A 13304-nucleotide genomic window follows, 5' to 3' on the forward strand; every position below is an offset into this window, starting at 1 on the left:
CCTTTAGTATTATGGATCGCTGTACCAAATTTAACCCTTGTCTGTTTCCCTTTGACACAATGCTCACAAAACTCCAAGTTGCAAGCCTTTACTCCTTTTAACAATCCTTGATCTGATAGAGTTTTCAAGGATTTTCCTCCAGCATGTCCCAAGCGCATGTGCCATAGCTTGGTTGCTTCTGCCTCTTTGTCGTCACTAGATGTCACTGTCGCTGTCCCAATAACTGTACTGCCACGATAGCGGTACATATTATTATTCTTCCGATTAGCCTTCATTACCATTAGTGCACCGGAGCATACTCTCATCACTCAATTTTCTGCAATGATTTTGAACCCTTTTGATTCCAGGGCTCCCACAGAGGTGAGATTCTTCTTCAAATCCGGTACATATCGAACATCTGTCAATGTTCTGATAATTCCATCATGGTTCCTTAATCATATTGAACCAATGCCATATGAGGTAAGAGGGCTGTTATCCGCTGTGTGGATGACTCCATATTCTCCTTCTTGAAATTCCACAAACCAGTCCCTGTTGGGACACATATGATGGCTACAAGCCGAGTCCATCAACCATATGTCTGATGATGTTAATGACTCTGTTGTAACTAATGAGAAGTCTGAATCATCACAATCAGCTACATTTGAATCCATAATGGTCTTTCCATTGTTATGTTTGGCCTTATTCTTCAACTTCGACAGTCTTTCTTCCAGTGCCCTTTTTCTCGATAAAAGGCACATTCATCTTTGCTGGGTCTGGATCTTGACTTGGATCTTCCCTTCTTTGTCCTCGTTTGACTTTGAGGACGACCCCTCACAAATAGTGCTTCTCCTTCTCCGCCCTTCTGTTTTTCTTGCTTTCTTTGTTCATAGCTGTACAAAGCCGAACAAACTTCTCTGAGAGAAACTTCGTCATTTCCATGGAGTAGAGTAGTTTCAAGGTGCTAGTACTCATCAGGAAGTGACGCCAACAACATCAAGGTCAAGTCACCATCATCATAAGTTGTATCCATATTTTGCAAATCTGTGACCAACTTATTGAAACTGGTGATATGTTCATTCATCGTGGTACCAGGAACATAGGTGAAGTGAAACAGTCTTTTCTTCATGTACAATTTATTTTGACTATTTTTCTTCAAAAATTTATCCTCCAGTGCTTTCCATAATTTACTTGCAGAAGTTTCCTTTGTGTATGGATATTTCTGCTCTCTAGCAAGGTAGGATCGAATGGTACCGCAAGCAACACGGTTGAGAATCTTCCAATCTTCTTCTCCAATAACATCTGGTTTCTTTTCTTCAATGGCCAGATCTAGCCCTTGTTGAAAAAGGACATCTAGAACCTCGCCTTGCCACATCTCAAAATGTCCGGACCCGTCAAAAATTTCTATCGCAAATTTCGCATTTGACACAATTCTTGTCATAAGCGAAGATACCAATGATGACGTATTGTTGACACTTGATGTAGATTCTTCTTGTTTATTGTCTCCCATATTTGACACAAATATTATTTAATAGATGACGACACAAATCAAGATTATTTCCTTTCTGATGTAGAAGATCAGACTAAGCTGCAACCACAGAGCATACTCAGACAGAACCTTGACTCAGTTACCAAGATAAATCTTTTCTGATGTGGAAGATCAGACTATGCTGCAACCACAGAGCATACTTAGACAGTACCTTGGCTCTGATACCAATGGTTGCGGAAGCCAAATGTATAGAGTGTGAATAAGTCACAACTACTATACCAAAATTTATGACAGCCACCAAATAATAAATAAGACAACAAAGCAACAATAAAGGGAACACCAGAATTTACGAGGTTCGGCTAATTTTGCCTACTCCTCGGACACAACCAATATTTTATTCCACTCCAAAAATACAAGTGAAATAATACTAAAGAGAGAAGATACAAATGCCTTAAACAGATGAGAAGGCAAATGAGAGGTGTGTTTAAATCCTAAACATTAAGCCTTCTTTTATAAGGGGAAAATCCCCCCAACCATTCTTTTCCCACCGATGTGGGACAAAAGATTTCTGCCAAACTTAACAGTTATATCGCCTTTTGACACCAAGGCTCCAACTATCAACTCCAGAGCAGCAAGATCTCCAATACTTGAATCTACGGCTTCAGTTTCAACTGGGTTCTTCCTTACAAAAATTGTAACGAAAGCATTCTCAACAGCTTCGTAAATTGCTTTGTCCTGTGAAAATACCTGTAGGTGTGGTGCTGCTATCGGTCAGAGTTCTGAGTAAAACTTGATTACTAACTAAACAAAATAAGAACCTGGAATAAGCATAATCTCAAACAACACTACATGGTCAGCGTTTGCACTAACTAGCAAAGTAAGAATTACCAGTGGCAAACATTTTCCGGAGGCAATCCTCTGAGTCATCTATTTGGAACTGTCTGCATCTCATCAATAGAAGAATTGTACTCTCCACATTACTGGCAGAAGATGAGGCCAGCAATTGGACAAGGGTTGGGATTACGGCAGACACACAATTGGAAAATCTCAAGCCTGCCTCCACTGATGCAACCAACGTTTTTATTTGCTCCAAATTCCAACATCAGGCAAAGAACCATTCCTTCGTTATCCCATCAACAACAGCATAATTCTTTGAAAAGTAACTGACCTTTGCTAAATTCTTCAATTTGAGGAGAGTATGATAGGAGACAGAATTATGCTGTCTGACAGGCCATTGCCATCATAGGAGACAGAATTTGGGGGAATATGATGCAAATAATCGCACGCAGAAAACTCCCGCCACTCAGCAATTGACTTGGTAAATGGCCTTCTGCAATTGCGTCTTATAAAACGCATGTCGAAATGCAGCTTATAAAGTGCAGTCTAGAATTGCGACTTGTAAATCCATTTATTAAAGCCATAGTAGCCTAGGAGATAGCTTTACTTATTTCTGTTTGACATCGCGGTCCCTATACTCTACAAAATTTCATCCAGACACCTCTACTCGTTCAAAACAACTCTTTTAAACCCTTTCGACCTCGCGTGCTCTTCAACGATCCAATGTGGATGCACATCCATGTCCATCTCATATATTTTATGCCATATCATTATTTTGTCACTTTATTTCAAAATTTTCTACTCTATTTTTTATTTTATTTTCACTTCACTCCTCCCCTCTACTCTCTATCTCTTGTTATTTCCGCCTCTATGCCGCCACTTTCACCACCCCAAACAGTCCCCCCCTCCATTAATTAACCTTCACAACCCTAAAAATTCTCTAGCTCTATTACCCCAAATACATCCAGCAATCAGTTCATTGACAAATGAAAACAAAAACAAAGAAAGAAAAAGAAGAAAATCAAATAGTTAATAGAATTAACACTTCCTAAATGTTACAAATCGCAGCCACCCCATCCGAAATAAAACATTGGAATCATGCAATTCCCACTCTTCTGTGGAGATCTCAATCCTATTTATGATGATTTCAAGATATTGTTTCAACAAGAAGACCCATAAAATCTTAATCATTTTTATGAACAGAAATTGTTTGTAAAAGAAAAAGATTATTTCAATGAAATCTCACCTGCTAGCCTATATTGTTAGCAAATTAAGTGTTGTTTATTGACTGACTTTTAGATTTGGTTTTCTTCTTTTACAAACAAAATGGAAGCAAAAATCAGAGGTGAAAGACAATTTGTTTGCGATATTGAAGAGGTGAATCTTGGGACTAAACATGAAGGGGAACTTTTTAATAATAAAGTAACAATTTCTTAACTTTTTTTCCTTTTTTTTTATTTTCTTTTATTTAATCTTTTTTAAAAATCAAATTCGTTGTTTACACTCGCTTTATACGCGTGCATTTCTCGCATTTCGTCCAACTCAACATATTCAATGCCACATAAGCTTGGTCAATGGTTAGAAGCGTTCAAAACACTAGTTTTGATCGAGTAGAGGTGTCTGGATGAAACTTTGTGGAGTACAAGGACCGGGATGTCAAACCGGAATAAGTACAAGTGTTTCCTAGGCTATTCTGCCTTTATTAAATGCAACTTATAACTCGTATCAAACAAGTCGCATTATGCAATTGTACTTATAAATTGCATTTACAAATGAAACTTATAAAGTGCATTATACGGTTGCAACTTATAAATCGTATTTAATAAATGCAATTTATACATTCTGCAATTGCTACTTATAAATCATATGCAGTAAATGCAACTTATAACTCGCATTTTGAAATTACGGCTTATAAATCGTATTCCTTAATTGCGCCTTACATATCGCACCTCAATTTCGTTGCGTAAGTGTGGATGCCAGTCATCATAGTTTGAACTTAAATCTTTCGTTGGCTCATCTCGTCGATTTGCATTTCGATCCTGGTCAATCATAGATAGTTGGCGCTTTTAGTCATAGGCTATCGCCCATTCCTGAAAGCCGCAACTCTACCCATTCCCTATTCCATTAAAGAATGAATGGGAATTGATCGCAACTACAACTTATAAATCACATTAGTAAATGCAACTTATAACTCACATTCATTAATTGCAACTAATAAATCGGCCTAGATAACACTGCTAATTGAGACTAATAAATCGCCTTTAGTAATTGCAACTTATTGTCAATTGCCACTTATAAAATGCTCAAGAATCGCGACATGATAAAATTAAATGATTATTCTACTTTAACTTTACAAGAACTTAATACATATATAAAAAAATATAACATAGTAACTCCAATTATAGCCAAAGGAGCTAGGTGAAAAATAAATATCACCCATAACATATATAATTCATCTCTCCATCCATCAAATCAAGTTCTTCACCGTGAAAGAGTGTTGATTCTTCATCTCTACTGATATCTGCTATGTAGATAAACTTTCCAAAGTCTCTTGGCATGAACTTTATATGAACTTAATTACATTTATAAAAAGATATAACTCCAAATACAAGGTCTTCAAGCTGATTAACTTTCCAAAGTCTCTTGGCAACCTGTTCATAGTTAATGAGGTTAAGAGTCTGCAGATTTACTAATTTTCTCATAGACCTTGGAAGAAACTTGTGATCCTACCATTGTCACTAAGGTTAATATATCTTAATTCCTTCAAGTGACCTATTGAAGTTGGCAACTCCTCAAAATCTGAATTGTTCAAGGCTAACACTTGAAGGGCAGTCCGGTGTACTAAACTCCCGCTATGTGTGGGGTCCGAGGAAGGGACGGATCACAAGGGTCTGTTGTACGTAGTCTTACCCTGCATTTCTGCAAGAGGCTGTTTTCACGGCTCGAACCCGTGACCTTCACATGCAGCAACTTCACTAGTTACTCCAAGGCTTCCTTTCAAGACTAACACCAGAAGGCATTTGAAATTTGACAGGTCCAACGTTAAATGAATAAGAGAAAGACCTCAACTTTTACAAAGGAAATAAAAATCTTGGGAAGTGTTTCCTAGACATATCTTAAATAAGTGGCAAACTCTTTCAGAAACCACAGAAGCATTACATTTCAGATTTAAGTATTCAGAACCACTGTGCAAGATCAAGCACAAGATTGTCTATCTTACATGACAATATTTTTCCATCAAAATCTTGTATAACGTCGAGGAAGCAAAACCTTAATAGCAACTCAACAGAGTACTGATTACCAATATCTTCCAACTTCATGTTTCTGTTTAAATCCCTGAGCAATCCAGTGGTTGACGAAGTCCTCCCTTGGAGTTTCTTGAGCTTTGGATAACATAGAGCAATAGGCAAAGCACTGTCTTAAATGTGATGGCATCTATTCATAGCTCAATCTCAATATTGATAAAATATCAGATTTCTTCTGTTCAATCTACCATTTCACATCTCTTATCCGCAACCGTTCATTCTCAGTCTTTCATATACAACAACCTTCCCAAGGTTTTCACAGCCAAAGGCACTCCTATTTCTACTAGATAAGGAAACAAATTGTCCTGCCCTCCAAATGCACATTTCAAGAATAAAGGTAAGCAGGCATCATCAGCAAGACCTCCCAAATAGTAAGGTGGGATTGTTCCAGTAATCAAAGCAGCCATCTTACTGCGCGTAGTGACAACAGTTTTACTACCTGTATAACAAATCATCAGCAACTCCCTCAAATCCGTCCACTAGTTTTGATCTTCATTCCAGACATAATCCATCACAAGTAAATACCTTTTCAACTGCATAACCTCACTCAAATGACTTTGTAATTGGTCCATATCTAGGTGGCCAAAACTTTCTCCTATTGCAGACCTCAGAATTTTCTCAATTACCTTACTCAGACTAAAATCTTCCAAAAAACTTCTCCGATCAAGATTCTGAACTATCCTATTATTGTTATAAACCAGCTTAACAAGTGTGGTATTTCCAAGCCCTCCGAGTCCAACAACAGGAATCACAGAAATATTTTTCTCATCAGGAGAATCTATCAGCTGTTTTACAATGTTTTTCTTGAGCAGTATCTCTACCAATAATATCTGAGGCCCCTGTGATTATTGGGGTAAGAGACTATCTAGTTTGGTTTGGAGATCAGGTCACCCCGTGTGATTATGGGGTAGGTATAGTTTTGAGCCAAGTAAGAAGTACAATTCAACTAAGGAAATTATATGGTGAGATATACTCAGAAATTGGTGCTTGTAAATACCAATTAAATAGCTTCATGTGTCATATGGGATATGAGAACCAACAATTTAATCAAAAAGTTAGGACCCCTCAGTGCTAATTTCTGAAAAATAATCTTGACTTGTTAAGATCAGTAACTCATTGTCATCCTCGAACACTTCTTTGCTATCCACTTTCTTCCGTTGACTCTAACACTTCTCTCCACAACCAGAAAAAAATCGACATTCCAACAAGTGGTCAAGACAAAACAGCTCAAATGGTGATTCCTTATATTATTCATGGCAATGCACCACCTCACTGTCGAAATCTGATATTAGCTTGGCCTGTACACCTTCATTACGCACCCAATGAGCATAGGGGATGATCAACATGAAACAAGATTTCCACTTCACCTCAAATAAAAGAACAAGGAGCCCAAAACAGTTTCTGACAGATTATTAAGCTTGAAAGGAAGTCAATAAACAACTGAATTCTTGCTTCTTTGCTTGTTATCCTCAGGAAGTGAGAGGGAGCTATTACAGAAACCAAGAATCCACCAAAGCTAGACAAAGGATTGCATTGAGACCTGAGATTTTTAACATGGGATCCTAATTGTAGTGCAATCTTACAGATTCTCATACTTGAGCAACAAAATCTGCATGAATATTATAAGAATGGGAAACATTACCTTCTTTAGATTCCGGATGAACTTTATAGAGATAATCGGACCACGACAGATGAATGCAAAGGAAACAAAAATACTTGACACTGGTAAGATCAAGCGGTCACCTATGACTCATGAATCCCAACCAAAGTTGGGTCGGGTATATGATACATATGTAATCATTCCGCTCTATTAGGATCCATATCATTTCAATACTACTTCTCTTATAAATAATTTGACCTTAAGGTAACTAAAAAACTACAGAACTGTCAACTACTACATACATTCTCCTTTAAGCATTCTAATGACATATGAAAGAGAGAATTAAGTAGGGAGAATTTTCTTATTGAGTCTATACAGGCCACTCTGGTAGAATCACCAGATTTAGTCATAAACCTTTACCAACTTAAAATCATTATGACCACTATAAACTTGAGAGCCCTCTTAGCACAGAGTACAACCCGAAAAAACACAAGCCTAGCCAAATCAGTTACAAGGCTGCATTATTATCCTCAATACAACCAGAATGCTTCCAACAAGTATCAGAGACCGCTCTATCAGTAATTCAGAAAACAAGTAACAAGTCAAGCTAATTGCAGCTGCATTCTAGTCACAGATAATGTTTGGCATGATGAAAAGTGCAATGAATGTATTCCTGGAAAATGTTTTCCTCAAGGACAATGTCTTCTCACAAAATGGAGAAAATGACTTCCGGCACTCATAGGTGGAAGTCATTTCCCTCTACAAATATCTCAAAATCTTATTCAATCTCACTTGTATCAATCAAAAGTTAGACATTGTTGTCATCCTTTAATACACAAAAATTTCACGAAAGCATAATCTTCATACCGTATCCTACACCTTGACAGTTACCAGACACCAACTGTTTTCATACCCAACCAAACACTCGAAAATCACCCAAAAAGTGATTTCACAACGGAAAACATTTTCCTCCATATCAGAAGCACAAGAATCTCAAATTGTAATCTTATCATAGCAGTTCAATGTATAGAAATAATAGCACAGCAGAATTATGGCTGCATTTTACGTACAAGATGCAGGTATAAGTGCGGTAAAAGAGTTAACTGAGAGGAAATACATTACAGTGTTCTTATCATATCCAAAGCTATCTATTTTAGCGCAGAAATCGGCAAGAAATGAATCATTTGGCCGAACAGCAATATTCACAGATTAGGAGCTAAGCGGAAGCTGCAAAGAGCTGAACACATTGGTATCTGAAGCTTAAGCCCTATCAAGCCACTGTGACCTCAGATTATTAGGTTCCTCTGGAAACCACATTCATCAAGCAAGAACAGTGAAGAACAATTAATTGAACTGCTGTAAATGATATTTATCCAGATATATACAAAATCTGTGAGAACCAAGCAACAATTCACAAAATGAAAACCAAAAAGAACAATTAAAAGGAAAGAAAGACTATCCACAAATGACCCCACATATTGATAAGAACAAACCACAACATGATGGACCCTATTTTGCTGTACAAATACCACTCAACCAACATGAAAAGGACCAATATCGCCACTTCGAATAGAGCCAGCAACCTCATCTGCAATAGTCAAGCAAGAGACTACCCAACCACTCAATGCCACCCACACCATCTTAGCCACCCACAGTGTCATACTCCATGGAACTGCCATCCTCAACCTCCTCCTTTTCTTTCCAAGATTCAACAATCAATGCAAACTCAGACGAGATATTGCAAGTGGCCTTGCTGCCACGAACGACCGAGATTCAGCACTTTATTGCTCCAATTCGCGTAGGAAAAAAAAAATGTAAACCCAAAAAAGCATTCACTTTTCTACACCAAATCCATTTCAAGATCAACCCTACTCCTCAGTTTATGCTATAAAATTGATCAGATTAGGAGAAACAAATTACCCCTTGAATTTCAATAAAGTTGACCTTTTGTTGAAATCAGTCCCAAAAAAGATCCAAAATTTATTCTTGGGAAAGACCAACCACTTGAACCCCACCAAACTTTTGAATTGATTTTTGCTGCAAAAAAGCTACTAATAAATTCACACACATATATTATATAGGACAAAAGTAATTGTGTGAAAGTACTTAATTTCAAATAAAGGATATTCTTTAATGACTTACCATTTTAGGAATGATTTGTACAAGAACCTTCGATATATAGTGGTAGAAGGACAGAACCATTTTGTAATTTGGAAGGTACTGCTGTCGGCAAAGGATAGAAGCCACCAAGGCACGCACCTGTGTCAGTGTGTGGGACCCATATAGCTAAATTTTCAATCTGGCCCATGTACTTCTCAAATTATAATCTACAGTAAGTTGAAAGATTACTGTAGTTAGTACTAGCAAGGGGTCGTTTGGTTTGAATACAACTTATGCCGGAATAAGTTATAATAAGTTATGCTGGTATTAGTTATGTTGAGATTGTTTTTTATTTATTGTTTGATATATTGTATTAAATATGATAATTACATAATTTGTAAGAAGCATGCTAATTACCCCGCCCTCTATAAGGTATAAGTTATCTCGGTATTAATTTTAACCTGGGATAACTTATACCTGGTTTACTAACCAAACGAAATATTAAGGTGGTATTTAATTTTTATACCAGCACTATACTCTCTTATACGTCATACCAAACGACCCTAAGTGATCGGACAAAATAATGAGATTCTTTCACCAAAATATGCACTTTTAGCTATAATTTATATGTAATAGTCTCTATGTCTATGTCATGTGCCTCGCACGTGTAGGCCCTACTACTATTATTGGATTTATATGTAAAGTTAACATACTTTTAACATAAAGACATACTTTAAAAATAATTACCTATATAACTTATAAGTAAAAATCAAAGCATATAGATAGTGCAAGTTCTAGTTTTTGATTTAAAAAAAATGGTTTTGATCAGCATATAGATACATTTTTTAGTTACTATATTATAATCGCTAGGAAAACATCAACTTGATAACAATATTATCTAATAATATTGTCTCTAATAAATATCGTGATAATTTAGTTGCATTCTCCAAAAGAGAAAAATTATTTTAGAATGCAGTTTAATAGATGACAATTGACAACCATTGGCGGCAGGGGCGGATTTACCCCGCAAGGGTGTTCACCCGAACACCCTTCGCCGAAAAATTATACTGTATATATAAGGCAAAATCTGTTTTTTATCTCTATATATTAAGTTTTGAACATCCTTAATATAATCCAAAAGTGTAATTTAGTGGTCAAGGGGGTTCAAAATCTACATAAGGTCATGGGTTCAATTCCCACTAGCTACAAAAAAAAAAATTTGAACCCCCTTCATAGAGATCCTGCCTCCACCACTGATTGGCGGTGATAAGCCTATGCCCAATGTCAAGTCCAATCTAATAAATTGGGAGTGTTTAGGACGTTCCCTAATTTTTCCTTCTTATATGTCTCAAACATTTGCTAGTGCAAAAAACAAAAAAAAGCACACTATTCAAAAATGAATGGAAAAGGTTCTCATGTTTTTCTAGCCTTTGAGAGCGAGGAATGATAGTAAGCCACCTTGCATAATTGGGAGAAATTCAAAAATAGTTAGATTTATAAGTGGTCATTCAAAAATAGCCACAATTTTAAAAGTAATTAAAATTTAGCCATTTTTTATGTAAAGATAAATCTGAACGATAACACTGTTAAAAACCAGAAAAATACTCCAGTATATATTATACTGGAGTTCCAGTATAATATGTTGGAAGTTTATACACAGATGCACCGATCTCCAGTATTTATGATGGACCTTTCCTTGTTGCAACAAAATAGTGGCTATTTTTCAATGACTTTGCAAACACTGACTATTTTTGAATGACCAGTCTGAAAATTAACTAGCCCGTGCTATTTTTACTGCATAATTTAGACGAAATACCCAATTAAGAATGGATGTGGATTTAGTCAGTACTTTAGATGCAGAACATGAATTTATATTTAAAAAAATTATTTAAATTGCAATAAATAATAAATATGATCCCATAATTTTAGAAATATTGCGAGTCCATTGAGTTTAAATTAAAAATCTGCCTTTATCTCAATAATCGCGCAATACTATGTCCGTAATTTGTATACTTCATAGCTATGTGTGTGTTTCTCGAGTCTTTGCACATATAAGTTATAAATACTTGATGTATTATGGAAATTAATATCCAGACTTATCAACAATGTCATGTTCAAAAAGCTTTAGAAAAGGCATAATACATAACTGGACCTTTAAACTTGGTGTTTTTGTCACTTGGACACCTAAACATAGAGTTGTTTCTCTCATGCCCTTCAACTAAACCACATCTGTGCCAATTAGACACTTTGTAGTGACATGATTGAGTGCGTGTGTGAACATGAGAAAAAGGTTGTTCATTATTTTTATATTCTAATATATTATTTCAGTTAAAGCTAACTTTTACCCTACATTCTATTTCTCTTCTTCTTCTCGTGAACCCATCATTTTTCCTTCTAGTTTTTTTTAAAAGAAAATTTAGTGTACATGGATTTGACTATTCTCATTTGGCATGTTTGTTCTCTTTATACGACACTTGTAAGCTATACCAACTTAGACGAGGAATAGAGAGAATAGCGTGCGAAATCGAAACAAGAAGAAGTGAGATGAAGTTGAACGGAGGAAATTTTCAGTGAGCTTTTTAGGGCACTAAGTCGCCAGAGCCGACGGTTAGGTTTTCCATTTTCTGAAAATGAGTTTCAATTTGTTTTGGGGGTTAATTCTATAAGGTGGAATATTTTAAGGTGTTAGAGGCAACTGTAATATATGCATTTAATTTTTATAAAAGTTTTTCTCGGATGGTCTACACAGTGTCTAATTGGCACAGATGTGGTTTAGTTGAAGGGCCTGATAGGAACAACTCTATGTTTAAGTGTCCAAGTGACAAAAAAGACCAAGTTTAAGGATCCGGTTATGTATTCTGCCTTTAGAGAAATTTAGGGGAGTGTAATTACATGAATTTTCGTATATTTTTATGTTATTATATTACGTGTATCCGAGTCATAGGATGGTAAAAAACAATCTTATAATTGTGGTAGATATTTTAAGTTTTTATATACTTTGTGTCACGACCCAAAATCTACCAGTCGTGATGGCACCTAACCCAACCCACTAGGTAAGCCAATTAATAATATCCAGTTCCAATAATATTTAAACAAAGGAGTTATCTGAATCTTATACAATTCCCAAGGACTAGTAGTACAAATCATGAGCTTCTAAGAATAGAGTTTACAAAGCTGATATGAAGTAAATACATCTTTTGTTTGAAAAGTACATAAACAGAGTTTTTATAAATCTAAGGCTACCATGAACAAGAGGCATGTTACAACAGGGACACATGTACACCTTCGAATCCAGCTCCCGCAATGTACGGAAGTGTCATATGAGTACAACCGACCCCATGTACTCAATAAGTAACAAACTTAAACTTAGGTTGAAAGCAATGACGAGCTGGAATATAGGTCGGGTCTAACACCAATAACCAATAGCAGTTCATAACAGTTTAAAGCAAGTAAATAAATAAGTAGCTCAAAGATAAAATGCTCAGCCTTTTCATAGTTTTCCGAAACAGTTCTGCTTTTCAAGTATATTAGTGAAAATTCAAATCCTTTACCGAAATCGTCAAAAATAAGAGTAAGTTTGAAAACTGTAACTTTTTCCCAAAAACTTTTCATCAGGTAAATGTTTCATTTTCAGATAGCACTAGGAAAGTACATCTTTATGCCTACATGTCAAGATACAGGTAAAAATTATGAATGTCACCAAAATCGGGCAGCAAAAGGAAAAATGCATCTCTGTGCATGTATCTCAAGTACGTATGTCAAATGCAATGCATCTCAGTAATGAACTCATGCACTCACACTCTCAGAGTACTCAACCTCACTGTCTCGCATTATCTCTTACTGTGCCCAATACTCAGCACATTCAATCACTCAGCATTGTACAGTACTCGTTGCGGCGTGCAACTCGATCCACACACACACACACACACACACACATATATATATATATATATATACACACACACATACACACACACATAGTCGACTGCGCTCATTG

The 13304-nt window shown here is 36.2% G+C and overlaps 1 long non-coding RNA gene and 1 pseudogene across 1 annotated transcript; both read right to left on the reverse strand.

Moving 5' to 3' along the window:
- Positions 1 to 4620: 4620 nt before the first annotated feature.
- Positions 4621 to 6450, reverse strand: LOC142170517 (disease resistance protein RGA2-like; annotated as a pseudogene).
- A 129-nt stretch (positions 6451 to 6579) lies between these two features.
- On the reverse strand, positions 6580 to 9559 carry LOC107786231 (uncharacterized). The gene is made up of 2 exons (XR_012700425.1): positions 9350 to 9559; positions 6580 to 9244 (listed from the first exon to the last, which is right to left on the reverse strand). It is a non-coding gene; the product is annotated as an uncharacterized LOC107786231 (long non-coding RNA).
- Positions 9560 to 13304: the final 3745 nt, after the last annotated feature.

The sequence above is a fragment of the Nicotiana tabacum genome, chromosome 16, assembly GCF_000715075.1.
Source record: "Nicotiana tabacum cultivar K326 chromosome 16, ASM71507v2, whole genome shotgun sequence".
Taxonomy (NCBI): Eukaryota; Viridiplantae; Streptophyta; class Magnoliopsida; order Solanales; family Solanaceae; genus Nicotiana; species Nicotiana tabacum.